This window comes from Magallana gigas, chromosome 6 (genome assembly GCF_963853765.1).
Source record: "Magallana gigas chromosome 6, xbMagGiga1.1, whole genome shotgun sequence".
Classification (NCBI taxonomy): Eukaryota; Metazoa; Mollusca; class Bivalvia; order Ostreida; family Ostreidae; genus Magallana; species Magallana gigas.
The window spans coordinates 55,515,979-55,537,689 of NC_088858.1; the positions used below are offsets into that span (position 1 = coordinate 55,515,979).

Below are 21,711 nucleotides of genomic sequence, written 5' to 3' on the forward strand. Positions count from 1 at the left end.
TTTCTATGACCCAAACTGTAGGCGGTTTTATAAACTCGTACAGGATCCTATTTTCTTCATGTAAATTACATAATTTTATTCCACCAGTGGTAACTGATCGTTTGTTGGCAACTTTATAATATCAAAGCATATTATCAGGATTTTCAGATTAATCTTCGTCAAAATCCGTCAAAAAAATCATTTTTAATTTTTGTAGCCCCTGGATCAGCGTTCTAGTACTGTCCCCGTCGTTGTGAAGGAACTTTATAATACTGTTAATCTACAAGTGTACAATTTGCCAAACGACGTATTTTGCGTTTTCACAACACTTCAAGGAAAGATTTCTTGCACATATGAAATTAATACGTGTTGCCTTCAGTTGTAAAAATCATATATTGTCTTGTTATTTAAAAGGTAAATTAAGATGGAATTAAGAATTCTGAACTCTTTTTTGCTTATGACTATAAGAATGACAAACACATTTTGCTGGATCATTAGAATTACATAAGTACAAAACAGTAGATGATTTACATAAAGTCAAAATATCGAGCACAAACGCCATGCAGTTTTGTAGATAAACTGGTTCAGGTTATTTATTCACTTTCTAATATCATCTTTTAGATACTTTATAACAAACTTATATTAATAATAAAGACAAACTCAAATCAAAAGACTCGGAACATAAAGAATCCAATCGAAAATAAAACAACACAAATCAAAAAGAAATAAAATATACATGCAGATACAACAATGAACAACAAAAACAGATACAAAATAATAATAATGGAACTGAGAATTTGAGTTTAAATTTCTTATCTGTCAAATATTCTTCTTTTTACATAACTATTAAGGCATCTAATTTTGATTTGTTTCACAATAGCTGCAAGACATTACATTTTACAGGATGCACATTTGATATTGAAATTTCATTTAAATTTCATGATTCAAACATTAATATTTTCTGTGGAATCATTGTCTGTGGGAAGCGAAAGATTTCCTGGTTCGTGTGGACGTAATTTCGTTGGTAGAAGTTATATTATGTATATAAAATTCTGGGCAAGGGTTACCCACAAACTCACGGACATTGCACCTCCTCTAAGAACAATAATGATTCCACAGTACTACATGCCTATGTATAAAAACAAATTACATACCTATGGAATAAGATTCTCAAGCTTCTTGGCGTTAATCCCTAGTGGTGTTGTACTTGCTGAAAGAAACACCGACCAATTCTTTTTTAAGCCGTATCGGCTTTATATTTGTTGATCCATGCGTGTAGAGTTTCGGTTTCGGGATGACGCATTTTCGCAGAACTCAGAAATATGAGAATCCACGATGTTTAGGCTAAAAATAATCGTATTATTTTTCTTTTATTTAAATGACATTTTGGAGAGAGAGAGAGAGAGAGAGAAAGAGAGAGAGAGAGAGAGATAGAGAGAGAGAGAGAGAGCGGGGATGAAGCTTTGTAGCTGATTTAAAGGGGGCATGGTCACGATTTTGGTCAAATTCAATTTTAATATTTTCATTATTTACAATGCTTTAGGAATGTATTTCTAACTAGAGACGAGCTCTTTGCAAGCAACGATTAGGTTTTCCGTCGTAGCTGCGTCATACTTGTGACGGATTACAAAAAATTGATAGCTGACCATAGTACAATATTAGATGTGTAAACACTGAGAAACAAAGTATTACGCGGGTAGGTTAAGGCAACTTTTAGTTTAATGACCGTCAAAATTATGATCTATTTGAAAACTGTTTATTTTTATGAAAACAGTGTGTTATATTAATACCAAGTGAACGTGTTCACCAAGATATTATTTTTCTACTTCGGAATCGACTCGATCTTTGAAGCTGCCGTGCCATGGTATCACGTGACAGTTATAAATAGATCAATTTTTTACCTTAACAAAAAATCAAAAAGTGTAACACTACCCCGAAGTTCATTTGTCTGTTTGTTACAATAATTCGATCGTCAATTAGTTCAGGTTTATTAGTATTACTGCTAGAATCCTATTGTTAATCGCATAAAATAAATATTGTAAATATTTATCGGAAACCCTCTCAACTTCTATAATTTCATTAAAAATATTACGTATATTTCATTTAAAACAATAATTCACAGGATTCTAGCAGCACTTTTCAAGTAGTTTAGGTCATACACCGTTGATATTTAACAAAGTCATCTTTCATAATATCCGGGGTAGTGTTACACTTTTGCCTTTTTCTGTACACACTGACAGAGGAAAGGCTGGTCAAGCCATATTAATGTCGATCTGCTTACCTTATAACACTCGCTGATTAAACAAAATATCCATGCCTGTATTATCCTGATTATATCCTAACTGACACTCATCTAAATCTTAGGTATCTGTATTAAATAAGTCTTATTTCGGCATTGTTTACACTGCATTCCGATGATTTGTCTCCCGACATGATCTTCTCTATTAAACATGCTTGTGACGTCATCAATGATAATTATACGTAATAGAGAGAAATCAAAGATATATTCAGCTAGAAGAGTTTTTAGTGATATTTTATGTCTGTAGTTTTTATAATTTAAACCAGAGATAAAGTTAAAATCGACATGTTTCTGAGTGAAATATGACATCATGCTGCTTATTGTGACGTCATATCGATCAGAGGAATTTGATCGCTGTTAGTTGCCTTATCATACCCGCGTATATTTCTGTGACCGCGTAGATTTTACGGTGATAGAGAATTCGTCTGCATGGATCTGCATCGGTCGTGTGCAGTACGAACTGGGTAAGGAATGTTGGCGTAAAGTGTATAAGGTAAAAGGTTGGGGCGCGCTGTGGACCGTAAGTTAAAAACAAGGGTAGGTTTGCCGTTTTCCTGAAGGTCCACCAGTATACAGTTCCAGAGAAATAAACAGGCAATTGATGCAGGATTCCACATTATTGGACGAGACTCAACGATGGCAACATTATAACAATTTAACAGACAGACATGTTACAAACAAGTCGGATATGGCCAGAAGTGGCCTCCGGACTTAAGACTCTGGGAGAGTCGGACGTGGCCGGGGCTGGCCGCCGTATTCCAGATTGCGCATTGACAATTGTACATAACTATTTATAAGAATCTTAGCAATGAGTATAAATTGCAATTGACAGGTAATGATATAAGTAAGCTGAGTGAAAGGTTCACAGATATAAAATAAAACTCAATGAGTCTTTGATGTCCAAGAAATGAAAATCTGATAATTGCACAATGTTGTTTTAAGAGATTAACAGTCCTTGAGACATGACTCTGTCTCTTTGAAATCACATATAAAGTCTGAAAAGTGTCAATCACGAAATAAAAAAAGTAACTACTGTGGAATCATTAAAATTCGTGGTGGTTCAATTTTCGTGGTTTTAGTGGGTAGCCCTCAACAACAAATTTAAATCCTCAACGAAAACATTTTTAGAAAGAGTTATCTTTGTTGCTGAAACACTAACCGACGCATCCACGAAATTACATCTCCACGAATGAGCAAAAAAGTCATAATCCACGAAAATTGGCCCCCACGAATTTAAATGATTCCACAGTATGTAAGAAATAAACTGTGAGAAAAAATTACGAAACAGATGTTGAATTTTACAAGTAAAGTAAAAAAAATATCATAATTGAACAGTGCATTTTGCACTGTGATACTACATGTTTATAAGCAAATACAGATCTTAACACGTTGTCTCTAGTTTGATTCGCCGCATTTTATTCACAGAGTGGGACTGTGGTTATGCCCGGTACGAAGGTAAAAAGACCATTGGCAAACGTTTTACACGCATTTTTATCGAACGCAAGCGCCAATGAATCTCTTAGTATATATGCGGAGATCCTGGAAATTCTACAAGGGGTTTTGAAGAATAATTTTGTATTTCGAGGAGGGGGAACATGCGCGGATCAGAAAATTTTTCCGGGGTGGGGGTTGAAAGGTCAGACGGTTATTTGAGTTTGCCAAGGGATGTCCGAGGCATATTTGGTAAGTTTATAATGTACACGTAATTGAAAGAAATTTCGCTGGGGGGGGGGGGGGGGGGGTCTGGAACCCTTCCCCTTCTAGATCCGCGCACGGAGAAGACCGATGCCGGTAATTTTACTGAAATTTTAACCATTTTTATTTAATTATTCATGTTCATAATTATCAGAAAACCGATATTACCTTTCAAAGCAGTTAAAACTTAAAATTTAAGATACGAACCATTTAGTCTCGGTGAGTATTGCGTCCGCGTACGAAAATAATGGCAATTTTCAAGAAATTCGGATGGACGATCTGTGTCCTAGGTCGTCCATCCGATTCTTTTTCTGACTAAAAGCTACAGACCTGCAGTTAGAGATTGTCAAACTCTTATTGATTATGTCAATTTGCTTGTCTCAAAGAATCATTTTTAAATCAATAAAGTTTTACCTTAAAAAAAAGAAAGAAATCGGGCTCAATTTTCAATGTTAGCATTATACAATTTTATGGTCTAATAAAATTTCAAGAAACAACTCTTCATTGCTTTATCCACAATATTGCATGAAAAAAATTTACATCGCATTTTTTAAATTACAAAAGAATATTCAAATGAACTTGGATTAACAGGCATAAAGACAGACTGGGAACCAATTTCTTCTCTTTTTTTTTTACATCAAAAGAAATTCAAAAATAAATCAAAATATATTTTTTCTTTGTATGCGTTAATGAAAATGTAGATCAGCAAGGGGTTCTTTTTCGTGCAAGCACCTACTTAACAGATTGTTACACGGTCTACAACGATGACAAATATCGAAAAGGCAATATTGTGGGTGAAGGATGAATGTGTAGTTTGTTTTTTAAGTTTATTTTTGATACATGTAATTATATTTATCTGGATCGGTTATATTTGTTAGTTTGTTTTGTTTATAAAAGAGGGGAATAATGAAATGAGTAATTTCTAAGCACGTAGCATCGTTTTTGAAAGTGGGGGGGGGGGGGGGGAGGGCAGACTCATCCAACAAATCTTGACAAGCAAAAAAAGAATTTTTTTTTTTGAATTTTCCAAAATTTTCAAAATTTCACTCATAATTTCATGATTTTCATACCATTTTTTTTAACATGCTACCCAAATGGGGGGGGGGGGGCAACTCCATGATAATTCAATTTTTTTATGTAAATTTTATAAAAATAGTTGCTTCGAGAAAAAGTGGGGAGAGGACATCTTTATGTCATATAACATGTGAAACTGATTTCATTCCACCCACAAGCTTGAAATAATGAAATAATTTTAATGAAAACAATATAAATAGACGTCATAAATCCCGTATTACCACTTGATTCTGCGCGTCTTTTAAATGAATTTATAAACAGCGGCAAATTTTAAAATGCATTTTTAAAGGTAATGCTCGCTGCAAGTCTGTAGACCTTGTATGAAAAATTTCGGATGGTAGTCAATTTTTCCGGGATACAGACCGAGCGGTACATATATGCAGCTAAGGTAACTAAGAATGGCTCCAATAAAATACTTTGTTTGAGTAATGCATGCTTTTAAGAAAGCAATACTTATATTTGTTTAAAATATAACACCCAAATACTTCGTCTTACATTCGCTATTTGTAGAACAAGCAGAACCAGTATCAGTCTGACCGGCCTCACCATATACATGTTGGAATTTTATTGTCCTAGCATTGCATTGCTCTGCGTGTACACAATTTCTTTTAAAAAATAAACACTTAAAGTGTTCATCTATATGGCTACACATAACGTACACACGTGATTCAAAATAACCCAGACGGAAAACGGTAAAGAATTCAGTCATTGAGTCTACGTTTTATAGAACTTGTAAGAAAACACATTGCGGGTCTGAATGTTTGTTGATATGTCAATCTATCAATATACAGTTTGTTAATTATTTTCGATTGCTAAGGCTACAGCGTATTTGATGAACATTGAACAACATTTTTACCATGCCACTTTTTTCTATGGAAGATAGCGAATACGAGTATAAAGCATTTATAAAATTTATTTAATTACCTCTTTAGAATTGTGTATGGAATAAATAATTTATAAGTTGCTGCTGAAGGTTGTTTGGTATTTTCGTTTGTAGATGTTTTGCAAGTAAAAAACCTGAAACGCGGGGCAAGTCATAATTAATATCCCTAATAACCGTAACTTAAAACTAGCGGCTTTGGATTCAAATATTATCGTATACGAATATTAAGTTCACTTTTTAAAATCATCTCCACAATGATAATTATATTATATCCATCGCAAATCAGTATTTTTTTTTTTTTTTGCTTTAAAAGAATTGTTCTATCGGGAGCAATCCCGCGTTCGTTTAAATTGCCAGCGTACATTTGTCATGTCAGTAATACACATTGTGCTTTATATGACGGCCGTGTATACGTATTGTAGAAAAGTTGAGTTTAATTACCATGCATTGGAACCATTTTATTAACACATCTCCAAGTACTGAAACAATTCAAAATGTCTCTGTTACAGTAACACAGTGGGGCGTTAATCGTGTACGTCCAGCTCTATAAGCACATGCACTGTCGTCTAGGCGACGGCCTGAATACAGCTAGTGACTCTCCTATCGATCGGTTACCTGAGTCTCGTAATGCATCTAAATATAGACAGGGGCACAGTTATGAAACAAACAACAAAAATAAGGTCAAAGAGGTTTATCTATATGAAATGAAAATGTATAAAAACATTTGGGAATTTTATGTTGAATTAGTTTTGCGCGCTACATGTATCATTTAGTGCATTACAAGAAGCCCTTTCATAACCTCATAAACTTGCACACCCCCACAAAAAATGGACCGAACTGACAACAATTGTTTATGCAAATACTGACTATAAATTACGAAAACATTAAATTGAATACTATAGAAGGATTCAAAATTAATTTCTTTACAACTTTGCTTCAATAATGCATTAGAAATGTTTATTCCTTTTTAAGTTATTGACAAGAAACTTTGGACACCTCTAACTCCCTAATTATAAGGGCCAGCCCCTTTTTCGGTATACCGAATGAAAGGTCTGGGTAAGACCAAGAACTTTTAAGATACATGTTATAACAAATTTTTATCAGGTAGAAAACTAACACAGAAAATACGCGAATTGTTCTGATTTTTTTTCTTACCTTTGTTTCAACATCTATACCACCCCTTTAATTTGCATTTAAATAATAAATAAAATATATCTCGCACAAATTCAATGTCTAAGCTTCCAAACCAGCCCATCATTGAGACTCTGCCAGTCATCGTTAAAGCTAAACCCACTGGACAAACGAAGTCGTTAAATTTTACTAAAAGGGGAATAACTCAAAACCGGATAGGCAGCGACAACATCACGCGGCATGCCATCAGTCCCGAAAATTTCAAAACAATCGGTGAACAAACGAGCGAAATATTAAGGATCAAAGTTGGCGTCTAGAAGAAAAAAAGAAATAATAAGAAATTTGAAAATTTTTCAGAATAATAGTAAGGTTTTCCGCTGAGAGCGGAAAACCTTAATGATCACGTAAAGTTTGAGAGTCAGTCATAGAGTTATGAGCAAGATACAAAGCTCACAACTCTTTGTCATGTAAACAGGCTCGTGCCCTGATATTTTTTACATACATGTAGGTTCAATATACCAGTAAAAATTCTTTTTCAAGCAATAAACAGTTTCTAACGTTTAACACATTCATTTTAGAACTTAAACTGGAATTTTCAGTTTAACATTCAAAATTTAAACAAAAGTTGTGTTTACATAGCAAAGAATTGTAAGCTCTGAACAAATCATTTTCAAATTTTGGGTTGCCTATTTAGAATGCCTTGATGAAACATTGTAAACTTTTAAATCGAAAAAATGACCAAAATCGGGACCATGCCCCTTTAATCAGAGTGTAGAATGTTTCACACAGCTCACAAAGCGTACAATGTTAAATATATCTTCAATTGAGAAGTTTATTGCATCAAATGAGTACTAGGGAGATGTTTAGAAGACAGAGGCCAATACGTTTTTCTCAAAATATGAAATGTATAATATTATTATTAAATCAGTGTTTATTGCAACGTTAATCGGCATTACCGTGATGTACATGTTTATTTTAAAGTTTTCACGCTGACCTTCGTTGAAATCATCCAGGTATAATAAACTCCGGTATTAATAAAACATGTGTCGAAGTATTTGTATCTTATTTCGTCAGTTTTTACCTGGTAATTGATTGCAGCCCTTTATTTTTTATAGAATGCATACGATTCTGAAAAGTGGAACTAAAGGAATCTATTAGATTGTCATCATTTTTTATTGATAACATGAATAATATATAATATTGATCACATAAGGCCTCTTGCTGAAGATCATAGATTCCTTATAATTAACATTTTATTTAAATATCCAGAATGCGTACATCCGCACGTCCGTCTTCAGAATGGCATGTGCTTAACGAACAGTGCTCAAAATAAAAAAGAAAAAGAAACGGGTATTCCTTTTAAAGGAATGATCGGCATGTGATATAATTGGTCAGCCATGTTAATGTAATACGAAACTATTACACTGTATGCAATAAACTACAAAGAGAACTGTTGTGTTGATTTCCGAAATAGCACGGCATGAATAAGCATTACGTTTAGTAGGCAAATTATACTTCCAATTAATATTCTTACGCATGTTTGAAGAAAACCTGATTTGAATCAATATGTATGTAACTGTATAATTTTTTTTAGGCAAAAGGAGAAAAACATTTTTAGTAATCTACGTTTAATGAAAGATTTAAATGAGGTTGTTCTTGCATTGTAAAAGAAGTAAAGCAAGACGCAATGCGTGCACAAATAGAAAAATTTGCCGGATGTTTCAAATGGACACAACAGTGATCACAAAATCCCAAGAACAGGTACAGAGCAAACACGGACCTCTAATTAAATTAAAGGTAGAGCCTGGTGACATGGACAAATGAACCTCTCCCTCTCATGCTATTAATGCCGGCAAAGCGTCAGTGTGTGACCAAATTTTGTAAGCGACAGTCACTATAAACAAAAATATCTCTGTGTAGTAGAAACAATTTCGACAGTTCATGAGTTGCTGCCTTGAATTTTGCAACAAGTGTTATAAATTCAATCCCCATTTCTTCAATGCGCGGCAAAGTAGTAAATAGAGATTCAAGTGCATTGTATGTGTCTAAAATGCAGTCTTGTTTTTAAAACACATAGTTGATAAGAAAACTAAAAAAGACAATTCTCTTGAAATAAAAAAAACAAAAAAACAAACCAAACAAATAAACACTTTTGACAAAATGTAGTTTCGCATATCCCAGACTCACTCTCTCGAGGATTGCTCATGTGAGATTCTCGAAAGCGAGAGTCTGGGATATGCGAGACTAGACAAAATGTGGCTCTTTGTGTAACTATTTGGCATAGCAGAAGCTTTTACTTGGACGCTGTTCGGTTTTTAGCTCACATGAGCTATTCTGATCACATTTTGTCCGCGTCCGTCTGTCCGTCTGTCTGTCCGTCTGTAAACTTTTTACATTTTGAACTTCTTCTCTAAAACCGCTTATCCAATTTCAACCAAATTTGGCAAAAAGCATCCGTATGGAAGGGCGAATATAAATTGCAGAAAAAAAGTCCGATCTGTATTCAAAGCGGAAAAAACCTTCAAATTGTAAAAAAAGGGGGGGGGGTGCATTTTTAAAAATCTACTTCTCTAGAACTACTGATTCCAATTCAACGTAGTTTAGCATAAATAATCCTTATTGGAAGGAAAATATAAATTGCAAAAATTAAGGGCTAATTCTGTTTCAAATCTGAGTTATTACGAAAATAATAATAGTGTTTCAATCAGTTTAATAGCTTCGGGTTCGGCATCCAGTAAAATGGGTAGGCATGACTTGGCCTGGGCAAAACAAAATATTGGCAGTTATTATCTGCCAATCTCATTAAAATTTCAGGATATTTGATGGACCAGTATATTTGTATTCGCTGTAAATATTGCTGCAAGATAATGTGTATTTGGAATTGACGATTGCCGATCTGCCCCGGCTTTTATTTTGCCACGGCCCGGGTTTGCATGCCCATTTTACCAAGACTCGTATTCCATACTTCTAAAACGAGGTTCTTTGTTTAAAGCAGCCATGACATTATACGAAAAATGTTTGATCTGACTATGATGAATTTGCTTGTTGTGCAACAGTTCGCTTGTGGAGGGAAATTTTTGAAACATGCAAAATATATTGTTGCCGATTTTGTGAAGTAAATTGAGGCTAAATATTTCAATGCGTTGACAGTTTTCACACATGACATTGGTGTTAGCTTGTTCTGATTTTCGTTTCGTTTTCATTATTTATGCTTTGTAACCTGGGAACTATCGTCTGTATTTCGTGATTTTTACGTATAAAATCAAACAGAGACTTCGGTAAATCAAACAGTTAACTGTTTACCTGCGCAAGTTAAGCAAAATCTGATGTATCCAAAAAAAAATCGCTGACGGAAATATGTAGGTATATACATGTATATATATGATTCATTTCGAAAAAATAAATTGTGTTCTTTATTTGTTATAGTGCATGTTTCTTGTGTTTAATTGTTTACAATTTCTATTTACTAACCATATTTGAGTGTTAAGCTTCGAATTATAAGCAAGATACAGAGATTTGTCCACAATTCTATGTTTGTACACAGATCTTAAAAACTAAAGATTAAAAAAGTAAAAAAATTATCAATATTTATTAAGAAAATTTTCAAAGTTTGTTCTTCAAGAAACCATCTTTAACAACTTATTGTATTGTAAACTTAACATTTTTTCGTCATTATTACTCCTACTGTACATGTGATCATTGACTGTGTTTGTGTACATTTGTATAAACTGATTTTGAATCTCAAATACCAGTGAACTGGTCTTGAGTGAATAAAAGAATATAAAATCTTAGGCCATTCTTTTTTTCCATTTGAAATGCTGAATAGGAAATACCAAGTTAAAAATCTTAAGCTGAATGTAATAAACTCATGTGAACAAAATATGACTCAAACCTAGGCGAACTGTGAGCTCTGTATCTTGCTTATAATTCTACGATTGACGCTGAAATTTTGGTTGAACATTAGAAATTCTATATGAATTAGAGTATGTTAAATACTTGTACAAACTTTACAAAATAAAAGAATGATATTCTGTATATACCTACTCTCTGCCCCCCCCCCCCTTTATACAATAAATAATGTGAACTCTACATCAATTTTGATAGTTTTTCAGACACCAGTAAATAATCAAAGTACTGAGAGTACTGAAAGACGGGGTCTTGAAAGTATGAATTTGTAATAGTCCACATTTTCCACAAATATGTTCCAAAAATTATGAGTTTGAATTAGTTCTTTCAATCTAGTATGTTAAAATTCGGCTTTTTCCAATTGTCTGATACTTCGTCTAAATTATACTAAATCCCGGCCGGGACTGTTCTTCATAATTGTTGAAAATTGACACAACGGTATTTTATGTAAGATAAGACACCAAGAAAATTTTTTTAAAACTACTTGTAACCGGGAAAATCAAAACAACTATATTTCGGTAGATAGTTTAAATAATTAGATTTATCTAATTTTGTGATCCAAGGGAAAATCCACAAGTCGGACGGTATCTGTTATACAAGGTTAATAAAAACTCCGAAAACTCTCAAACAGGTGAATAACCGAACACAATTAACATTTGTATACCGATAACAAACACAGGGACCTGACCTTAGATATTTCTTTTTACAATAAGATTATTTCAAGTGCTATAACAATAAGAAAGTTCGTCACGGTAGCTATTTTGATTTTTTAGACCGACTTGTCTGTCGCGAATTTCTTGCAGCGATTCATATAAAATTAATAGGCAAAATAAATTCGCTTACTACTTTTTTGTGTAAACTCGTGCATCAACTACACGAACTTCCATACAACCGTTCGTTTCATTAAAAATCATACTCTGAATTCAGTCAACTGCTTTTCAAATCTATAAAACTAGAAAATTCCTTTCGAGACGAACAGCAGTCATACCGCAAGTAGACTGGAAGCCAATGAAACACCAATTTAATTTGTAAAACACCTGTGTATAACCCGTCCCGATTTTAACTTCGGCTTGCGCATGAAGTTTGGTAGAATTAAGGTGAAAAATTGTCAAAATAAAATTCACAACTTTTCAAAAATGGCACATTGCGTTTGGGAACTTTAATTTCGATTCCACCGTCAACCTCTTATATTGATTAATGAGCTCGTACACCAACTGAATCGTCAACGGCGCTGTGCATTCAGTTACGTAACTCATTCCACATTTGAACCAAAGCAAGAACGTTTTGATCAATAAAACTATTTGTTCATTTTCTAAAATTTTGTTTATCCACAAAAGACTTAAAAAGATTTAATGCGTGTTTTTATAATTCATATTTACTGAAATGCATGAAAACTTTCTGCACTATTTTCTTACGTGTATACTAAATTCATGTGTTCTAAGCGTGCCTTCCGGTTTGAGACTTTGGATGACAGTAAACCAATAGACGGGGTCACGTGACCCCGTCTGAAAACGACATCTTTAAAACAGTTTCCATAGTTCTTACACATTTCTGTTGCGGGGATAAAGTAATTATCGCTATTCCTAAGAAAATATCACAGCGGAAAATTATCCTGGTTTGTACGCGAAGTAAATAACAGGCGTTTTATTATAATGGAGAAGACAAATAAAATTTTTGAATGTTTTTAATTTGAGGAATTGAGCACATTCAGGTACAATTTTCTTCTTCACATCTATGCATGTAGGATTTTTTGAATAAAAAACAATAACTATTATTTTTTTTTAAATACAATAACTAGTAAGTAATTGATGATAAAAATATACCTATATGCTCTCATATATTTTGATCGCTTTACAAAGTGGGGGGGGGGGGTGGTGCAGAACGAAAATATAGGGCATTGGAAGTTAACAACTTAACAGTGTACCCCTACCAAATGTTTAGTTTTATATCTTGCGTAGGATTTTCTTATCATGGTAAACAAAATAGTATTTCATGAAGGTACAATGTCAAAGATAACGTGTATGCAAAAATAAGTGTAAAATACATTACAATATTTGTTTTTGTTATTCTACTGAGGGACCATATGGCACAATATCTTTTGAACGCCCATTGTTGCTCAGGTGATTGTTGTGGCCCCATGGGCCTCTTGTTTGTTTACTTTTGAAGTTGTGCTGTTTATAGTAACATCGGCGATTTGCCTGCTTACAGCCAGGACTCTGTTTTCAGCAGAGCCCGGCTAAAAATAAAACTACTAAGGAGAATGATATTTGCAAAATCTTTGACTGCAGATCTTCAAATTAGGACAGCGATTTGTACATCTTAAGCAATCAAAGTCATTTGCAATATCTTGCATTTTTCCTTTTTATATGCTTTTATTTTTTGTTACATTGGCATTAATATAAAGGTTTACTTATGAGCGTGTGCTTATAGATTCCAAATGCACATCTCTAACAGTTTAATGAATTGATTCCTCATCTTAATAACATGATTAATATCTACTGGGTACTAAGTATTCAAAATTATTAATACTACAATTATAACTTGCAATACTACAATGTACAGTAATACTGATAACAACTGCTATACTAATTTGGGATAATCTCCTTACCACTTTTGGTAACATCTTGCAAAATTCTTCCATCATTGACATTTATCTAGAAAATTTATGTAAAGAAATAATATTATCTAAATTCTATAACTTGATTGAAGAATGAATTTAATTTCAATCTTTTTCATACAACATACACACAAACTTAAATTAAGTGGGGCAGTTTAACTTGCAATCCATTTTCCTATAAGGCTTACTAAAAATATTTTAGTCCAAGTAATTTCTCCATACTATTTATTTAACTGATGGTATAGTTCAAGAACAAATAGCAGCATCAGGAGAGAGAGAGAGAGAGAGAGAGAGAGAGAGAGAGAGAGAGAGAGAGAGAGAGAGAGAGAGAGCTCTACCCAAAATAACACGGTAATGGATTGTCCTGACAGGCCATTCAGCATATTAAGCTTATCATAACGTAAACACCTTTTTGTTTCCCTAGATCAGCACCAGTGGTATCAAAGATGTGCATAAAAATGTGAGTGATTCAAGTAAAACATGTACATCTGCAGCAGAATTGTTCATTATACATTGTATTGTGTAATTAATACAAACATTTTTTTGATGTGTGGGATTTTGCACAACTGTACTAATGGCCACCAAAGGTCAACACAAACATGATATTTGACTCATCAAAGTCGCACTAGCATAGCTATCTGGTTGCAAATTAACTTTTATAAAATACTGTTGACATATTCTGCCATTAAAGGAAAAAAAGACAATTTCATAAACAGACAGACATGTTAACTGACATACAGTTTTTTGGGACCCATGATGTAGATACAGTTTTATGAAAAATTTAATCGTTCATTTGTATGTATTCCTGATAGAGCAATGTAGTTCACTATCGCACTATCGAACCATTGACGTTTGAGCCGATAGTGTGATGGTGCGATAGTGCGATGCTGATGATGATGCGATGGGGCGACAATGCGATGACAATGATGCAATGGCATGATAAAGCGATAGCACGATGATCCGATGGCGATAACGATGATGCGATGCTCCTTCGCATCATCGTTAGTTCTTTATCGCGTCGTCATTGCATTTTCTCTCTTGTGCACGCGCAAAACAGTCAAAAGTGCGATGGCACTATGACGATGATGCGATAAAGAAGTAACAATGACGCGATAGAGCATCGCATCATCACTATGGCACCATTGTGTCATCACTATCGTATCATCGTGCCATAATTGTGCCATCGCACCATTCTCATCGAATTGTCGCGTCATCGCATCATCGTCATCACCATTATCGTGCCATCACACCATTGTCATCGAATTGTCACGCCATTGCATCATCGTCATGGCACTATCGCACTTTCAACTCAAACGTCGATGCTGCGATGATGCTATAGAGAACTACATGGCCCTATCCTCTGCAAAAGAAGCAGCATTACTGTCTGATAACTGTTATTCCTTTAAAAAATCACTTGATAATTGTCACTATTATGACATCATAATTCCCAGCTTTTCATCTTTGATAACGGGCGAAAAATATGCCTATATGTGTGGTGTAAAATACAAAATATATTTTTCAAAATGAAAGAATATAATATAGTTGACAAATATTAGTATTAGTTTGATGATTTATGAGATCGAACCTTAACAATAAAAACTCTATTCTCTAAAACCGAAGAGTGGACGTTGAAACACAGGCACCTGAATTTTTATCAATCAGTCGCTTAATAGGTCATATATTGAAAAATTCTACCCCTACTATATATAAATACATATAGTAGTGGTAGAATTTTTCAATGTATGACTTGTTAAGCGACTGATTGATAAAAATTCAGGTGCCTGTGGTTGAAAAGAGATAATCAAGTACATGTACTGATGTGCTGTAAAAAAAAAATATCAACAAACTTAAAGTAAATTCGAGCTATAATTGTATCGATTGTGTTAACTTCTATTCAGTGCGTGCAGTAAGTTTATAATTTATATACCTTCGTCTTTTCTAAATCAGATAGTTGTGGGCAGGTGGAATTCGAGGATGAACACCTGTGGAGATGAACATGGATAAGGCCTCGCTCCTTTCACTTTCATGTTGATGAGCGCGAGTAATGCCCCTTGTAATGCAGGCGCGGATCTAGAGGAAGTTAAAGATGTCTGGATCTGGACAGCCCTCCCCCCCAACTTTCGAATATTAAAATACTTAAACAATTCTAATAAAACACCAAAAAAGCTAATTCCGAAATAAGTATTCATCTCTTCCAAAGGGGCTTGTGTAGAAAGAAAAACGTTAAAAAATGTACCTCGGAAGAACAATGACGTTATTTTGAGTTCCCAGCGCGTCGCTTATTGTAGCATGTAGGGGGTATTTTGCTTGTGAGGATTTTTTTATTTTTATTTTTTTGAGGGGGGGGGGTAGGTCTGTCCGCCCTTTCAGAATCGATGCTATTTATGCCTGTTAATTAGTCAGACAGATTCTTCCCACAAAACAAGACTGCATTTCCTGTACTAAAAATCCAAATAAAACAAATTTTTTACGAAAAATATTTTAATCATTGCAGAGACAGTTGGAAAATGCATCATCATAACATGCGATATATGAATACATACACTGCAGTGTATGCTTGGTTGATAGTTCATTATGTATTGTTACTTCTGTAATCATACATCCGAAACAAATTAAAAAATCACTTTTGTTAAACGTCAATACAGATAAAATATTTACATTGAAAAAAGCCAATTAAAAGATCATCACTACTTCTCTAAAGGCGGAGTAAACTATGAATCCTATGGTGGCATAGATCTGCCACCACTTGTCAGATCATTCTGTCGACTTGTCAGATCTTGATGTCGACTTGTCAGATAATTATATTGACTTGTCAGATCTTTACGTCGACTTGTCAGATAATATGATGACAAGTTAATGACAATTAGTGGCACTAACACGCTTTGACAACAAAATATTGAGTTTCTAGTCAATATGATAATTTTCTGAAAACTCAACATAAAGATCTGACAAGTTGGCATAAATATCTGGCAAGTCGACATAATCATTTGACAAGTCGCAAAATTATCTGACAAGTGGTGGCAGATCCATGCCACCATAGAATCCAGTGCATGCGCAGATACAGAAAATTTTTCCAGGGGGGTCCAAAGAATAATTGTGTTTGCCACCCCCCCCCCCCCTTTTAAGATCCGCGCATGCAGTGTGAATATCATATCGAATGAAATTAACACCATTTCTTTATGAATCATTCATCGTAGATCTCCAAATAGTAGATATCCAACAATCTAAAAATCACAAAACGCTACAAAAATACAGTAAAACAAGGTTATATCGAAACAATTGTCGCAAATGAATCATGTGGTATATAAGTACATGTTAACAATGATGGTACACTGTATTATATACCCATCAATTTCCCCATCTTGACACTCTCAATTTTACAGAATGTGATCCGATTTTTCGGATCACCACATTGTGGTTTTCCGATTCCGTATCACCACTCTCTGAAACTAATGACGCAGTACACATTAAAATACGTCAGTATATTTTAGCGCGTTTTAAAACAATAAAACAAGATTATATCGAAACAGTTGTCGCAAATGAATCATGCGGTAGTTCGAAGAGGTAAACAGAGTAATGTACATGTAAACAATGATGGAACACTGTATTATCGTATCAGCTCAGACTATATTCGACATGACTGCATCACGTACATATATAATCACGGAATCTTATATCAAATCTTTTCATTTTTCGATCGGGATGTGTGGATATTTTATAGTATATTTGGAGGTGTATTGCATTGCACTCTCTTATTAGCTGATTTTGAACAACCTAAGAATCATATATTGAAAAAAAAGCATTATACAGTTAAATTTTTTTTAGGAATAAATAAAAATGAAAAGCTTCCAGCAACATCACTGACCCACTGTCCGTGCTAACATTTATATGTTATTCTACTGTATGAATTAAGTTTGTTTAAGTGACTCTTGGTGTGATTTCAGGGCAGACAAGGGACTATTTAGGAACTGTTGACAGGTCCTTCATTAATAATCCACAGGAGGCGCCTCGTAATTGTTAAAACCCGAAAATGCCTCGTATACAGTCAGTAAAAATCCGTATAAGTAAGTATGTTGGTAAATATCTTATAAGACGTCAAGGTGCATGTGACGTTGTGAGACATTGCTATTATGACGTCATCATAGTATGACGTCATGGTTACGTTATGATAATATGTGTATGTTCAAATCAGTTTAGATAAACCAGTCAAAGCGTTCAGATGCGTTTTCGTTCTATCTGACTCAAAGACCACTATACAATCGCGACATTTTGGTGCCGTGACCAAACGGAGAGAATATGACTTCTAAACTTAGAGCAGTTCGTTCAGGACAAAGAAGTGCTGTAACAAGACTTTTGAGAAAATTGGAAGAATCCTTTTTAGAGGAAAACAATTCAGAGGATACAGAAACTATAATAGCGATACTGGAGGAAAAACAAGACACGTTAGAGAAACTCAACAGCCAGATCCTACAAGAATTATCCAGTGAAGAAGAGATCCAAATGGAGAACAGAGATTCAGTTGAGTACATGTTCCATTTAAGACTAAGATTAGCAGAACTGACAAAGAGCGCTTCATCTACCAAGACTTTAGAGAATGTTCATCAATCTACATCCATCAATTTAAATGTAAATGCACAAGAGTTTGCGCAATGCAATGACATGTCACAAGGTAACCCAGGAAACCCTAAGACTCATTATACTGTGGACAAAAAAGATGAGGATTATATCTGGGATTCACAACTACTAAGTAGAGCTGTAAAGGTAGAACCATGCATTCAAGATGCTGGACAGGTTACCAATCTAAGATCAAGCCAGGAATTCATTCCAGCAGCTAACTTGGTTGCTGGGTCAATCATAATAAAAAGATTAACAAGCCACAAAAGTTTGTTAAGCTATGTTTATTCTGCAATGGGAACCATTCGCCAACAACTTGCCATATTATTCAAGATTGTGAAGTGAGAATATCCATCATAAAAGAAAAAAGAGTATGCTTCAACTGTTTAGGGAAACACAAAGTTGATAATTGTCAGTCACGTTTCAAATGCAGGATTTGTAAGAAGACTCACCACACCAGCATATGTTACAAGTCGCATTTCCTGAAACAATCATCTAAGAGCTCAGTCAAAAATTTAGAGAGGACAAAAGAGACAGAATTACTTCTACTAGAGTAGTCAATCCAACTACATTACTCAAAACAGCTGAATGGAGATCGATGTAAAGAGGAAGAGAAAGTATCCATATCCAAGGAGACAAACAAACGGAATACCAAACTACAGTAGAGAGAAACTGCTGAGACAAGAACAAATCAGACAAAAAAGTCAGCTTTCAACACAGTCGATAATGAAGAGAAGGAAGACCAAAAACAAGAAGATATGGTGGAAAAGCTTAAGTCAGAGATTTTGCATTTAAAGAGAGAGAACTTCAAACTTAGAAGAAAGTCATCTTTCAAGAGTAAAAAAATCCAGAAAATCCAGAGAGAAAATTCAGATTTAGAACAGAAAATGAAGAGTCTAGAAGATCTGAACAACCAGCTTCAAGCACAAATGCTGAAAATTCAATCCAACGTAGAACCATGCAGTGAGACCTTCACCACATCACAGGAAATGGCAAACAAAGATACAGCAGACTTGAGACACTACCTTGATGAACTAGAACTACGAGTGATCAATCTGGAGATGGGAAAGAATGTTACTACTTTAGAGGAGATCATGAAACAAAAGTCATGCTTCATGACACAGTTATGGAAATTGGATCCATATACTAATAACAACTTGGAGAAATTCAACTTCTATAGAGCATTTGGAGAAAACATTATTCATCAGAGACATTACCACAATAGAACAGGAGCTACATTCAACGAATTCAAGTTTGGAGAATTGGTCCAAGAACATACTGACTTTCCCAAAATATGAAAATCAGTAGCCCCTTTCACAAAAAAACTTAAGGTTTTGCGTAAGATTTCAACTTAAGAATATCTTACGAGAAATCTTAAGTGCTTTTCACGAACGCATTCGTAACAGGTTTCACTTAAGAATTTACTTACGAGTTATCCTTTCCCTAGCAACGATTTGAATTCACTTAATAATTCTTATAAAACAGGAGAAACATATAAATTAACCAACATTCTCATAAAAAAAGATGCAAAACTGAAATTATATACCACTTACATCGAGTGAAATCAGTGTGGTGTAGTAGAAATCAAAATATGACGTCACAATCACAATGTGTGTTTAGTGTGACGTAGGAAAATCTTACGAGAAAAATTTGCCGTAAAAATTTTTGGAGGATTTATTTGTGTATTTTTTCAACAATAACTGCTATATAATGCGAAATAATGGTATGATGCGACTTAAAACATTAAATTTTGCTGGTTTTTTTTGCTTATGTTACATAATACGATTATTATTTACAGTTTTGAAATACTTACGAGAGGGTATGTGCTATCGTAAAGTTACGACAAATTTTACACGTAAGAATCTCATAAGATGTTTTGTGAAAATGAATAAAAACTTAAGTTTTCACTTACGATAAAAATTAATCGTAAGTTTTTTTGTGAAAAGGGCTACTGAGCCAGAGTTGAGAAGTGAAATATTTTCAAGACACAACGCGAACCTATTATGAACTTTTAATTTTTGTAAATTGTGATTTTGTACATTTTGCGGCCCGGAGTATGTTGGTAAATATCTTATAAGACGTCAAGGTGCATGTGACGTTGTGAGACATTGCTATTATGACGTCATCATAGTATGACGTCATGGTTACGTTATGATAATATGTGTATGTTCAAATTAGTCTAGATAAACCAGTCAAAGCGTTCAGATGTGTTTTCGTTCTATCTGACTCAAAGACCACTATACAATCGCGACAAAGTATGTATATCTTGGATTCTCTTTCTTGTAGCTGATTGTATTCTATTGAATGGCTTTTGTATGAGTGACTGTTCATATGAGAACATGGCAGCTCGGAGGTCTCCTCTGATTTGTTGACATATTCCAAGGATCTCCCATGAGATGTCCCTAAGTTGTTCGGGTACAAAGTGTCCCTGATCATGGTGGACTAGGACCTGTAGCTCATTTAGAGCTGTTTGGGCTCGCATTGTGTCAACATGTCTATATCACAAACACTCTAGCATGTGTAACAACACACAGGGTGGGATGTACAATAAAGGGGTGTGGTCTTCCCTTCCAGGCTGTTGTTCGGGTACTAACTCTTCAATATAACAGATTTTATGATTGAGTTTGATATCCCATGCTAGAGCCTTTCTCATCTTTATTGGTAGCGCCTGTCCCCCTACAGCGTATTTGTATCTCTCCTGGTCTACATTTCTCTTGTATATCAGCCATGGCTGTGCCAACTTTGCCTTTGCCATCTCTAAAACAGATACCGCTTTCCTATATCTGCATGTCCTGTAAAAATGCATTGCAACGTACAGCATGCCAGAGGAAAACCCACACATGACTGCACATTTCAATAAGTGACATGCCAATTTGTCAGCAATATACGTAAACTTGTTGAGGCCTTTATCAATGTACATATTGTTTAAGTAAAATGCGGCACCCTGAAAAATCGTGCTTGAAACTTTTTGTAGCAGGACGAGTTGACTTTGTGTGTGGGTGTAATTTATCAACGGTTCAGCAATGCGCAACACCTTTAAACACTGCCGCAAGCTTGATGGATGGATAACATCAATTTCCACCATATCATGAAATAACTCTATATCAAGTTCAACTTCAGGTATCAAATTCTGCTCATCTATGCGGACCATGCGTCTTGGATTGCAAAGCACATTGATTATAGAAGTTCTCATGGAGGAACTGCACAGCAACAATGCAACGCCCTTCTCATACAATCCATACAAGCGCATAAATAATCTTTTTTGAGCTTCACCAAATATGTTGTTCAAAAACATATTGTTTTGTGGGATGAAAAAATTTGGACAAACCCCCTCATACACCCATTTTAGAAGGAGTTTAAAGCAAACCCAGAACCCGACCAACACATTTTCTGGACACCAGTAAGGTAATGTGTTCTGTTGTATGGCCCAGAAGACCGCCGTTTTCATGTGGTAGGAACACAGCAGTTTATCTTCGTCTCTAACGTCATTATTAATAATTTCCTTTAAGAACA

General features: G+C 34.6%; 2 protein-coding genes across 4 annotated transcripts in view; both read right to left on the reverse strand.

Moving 5' to 3' along the window:
• Positions 1-21,711, reverse strand: part of LOC105325979 (adenosine deaminase-like protein) — a 119,435-nt gene that overhangs the window by 84,046 nt on the left and 13,678 nt on the right. The window contains exon 1 of one of the 2 annotated variants that reach the window (XM_066086591.1): positions 15,512-15,607. The exons of the other annotated variant lie outside the window; for it this stretch is intronic. The gene's annotated coding sequence lies outside the window, so the exon portion shown is untranslated. Of the gene's footprint in view, positions 1-15,511; positions 15,608-21,711 lie in introns of those variants that run through there. 2 annotated transcript variants of the gene reach the window in all.
• The window catches only part of LOC136276006 (uncharacterized), a 33,663-nt gene that overhangs the window by 5,984 nt on the left and 5,968 nt on the right, over positions 1-21,711 (reverse strand). The window contains exon 1 of one of the 2 annotated variants that reach the window (XM_066086586.1): positions 1,134-1,285. The exons of the other annotated variant lie outside the window; for it this stretch is intronic. The gene's annotated coding sequence lies outside the window, so the exon portion shown is untranslated. Of the gene's footprint in view, positions 1-1,133; positions 1,286-21,711 lie in introns of those variants that run through there. 2 annotated transcript variants of the gene reach the window in all.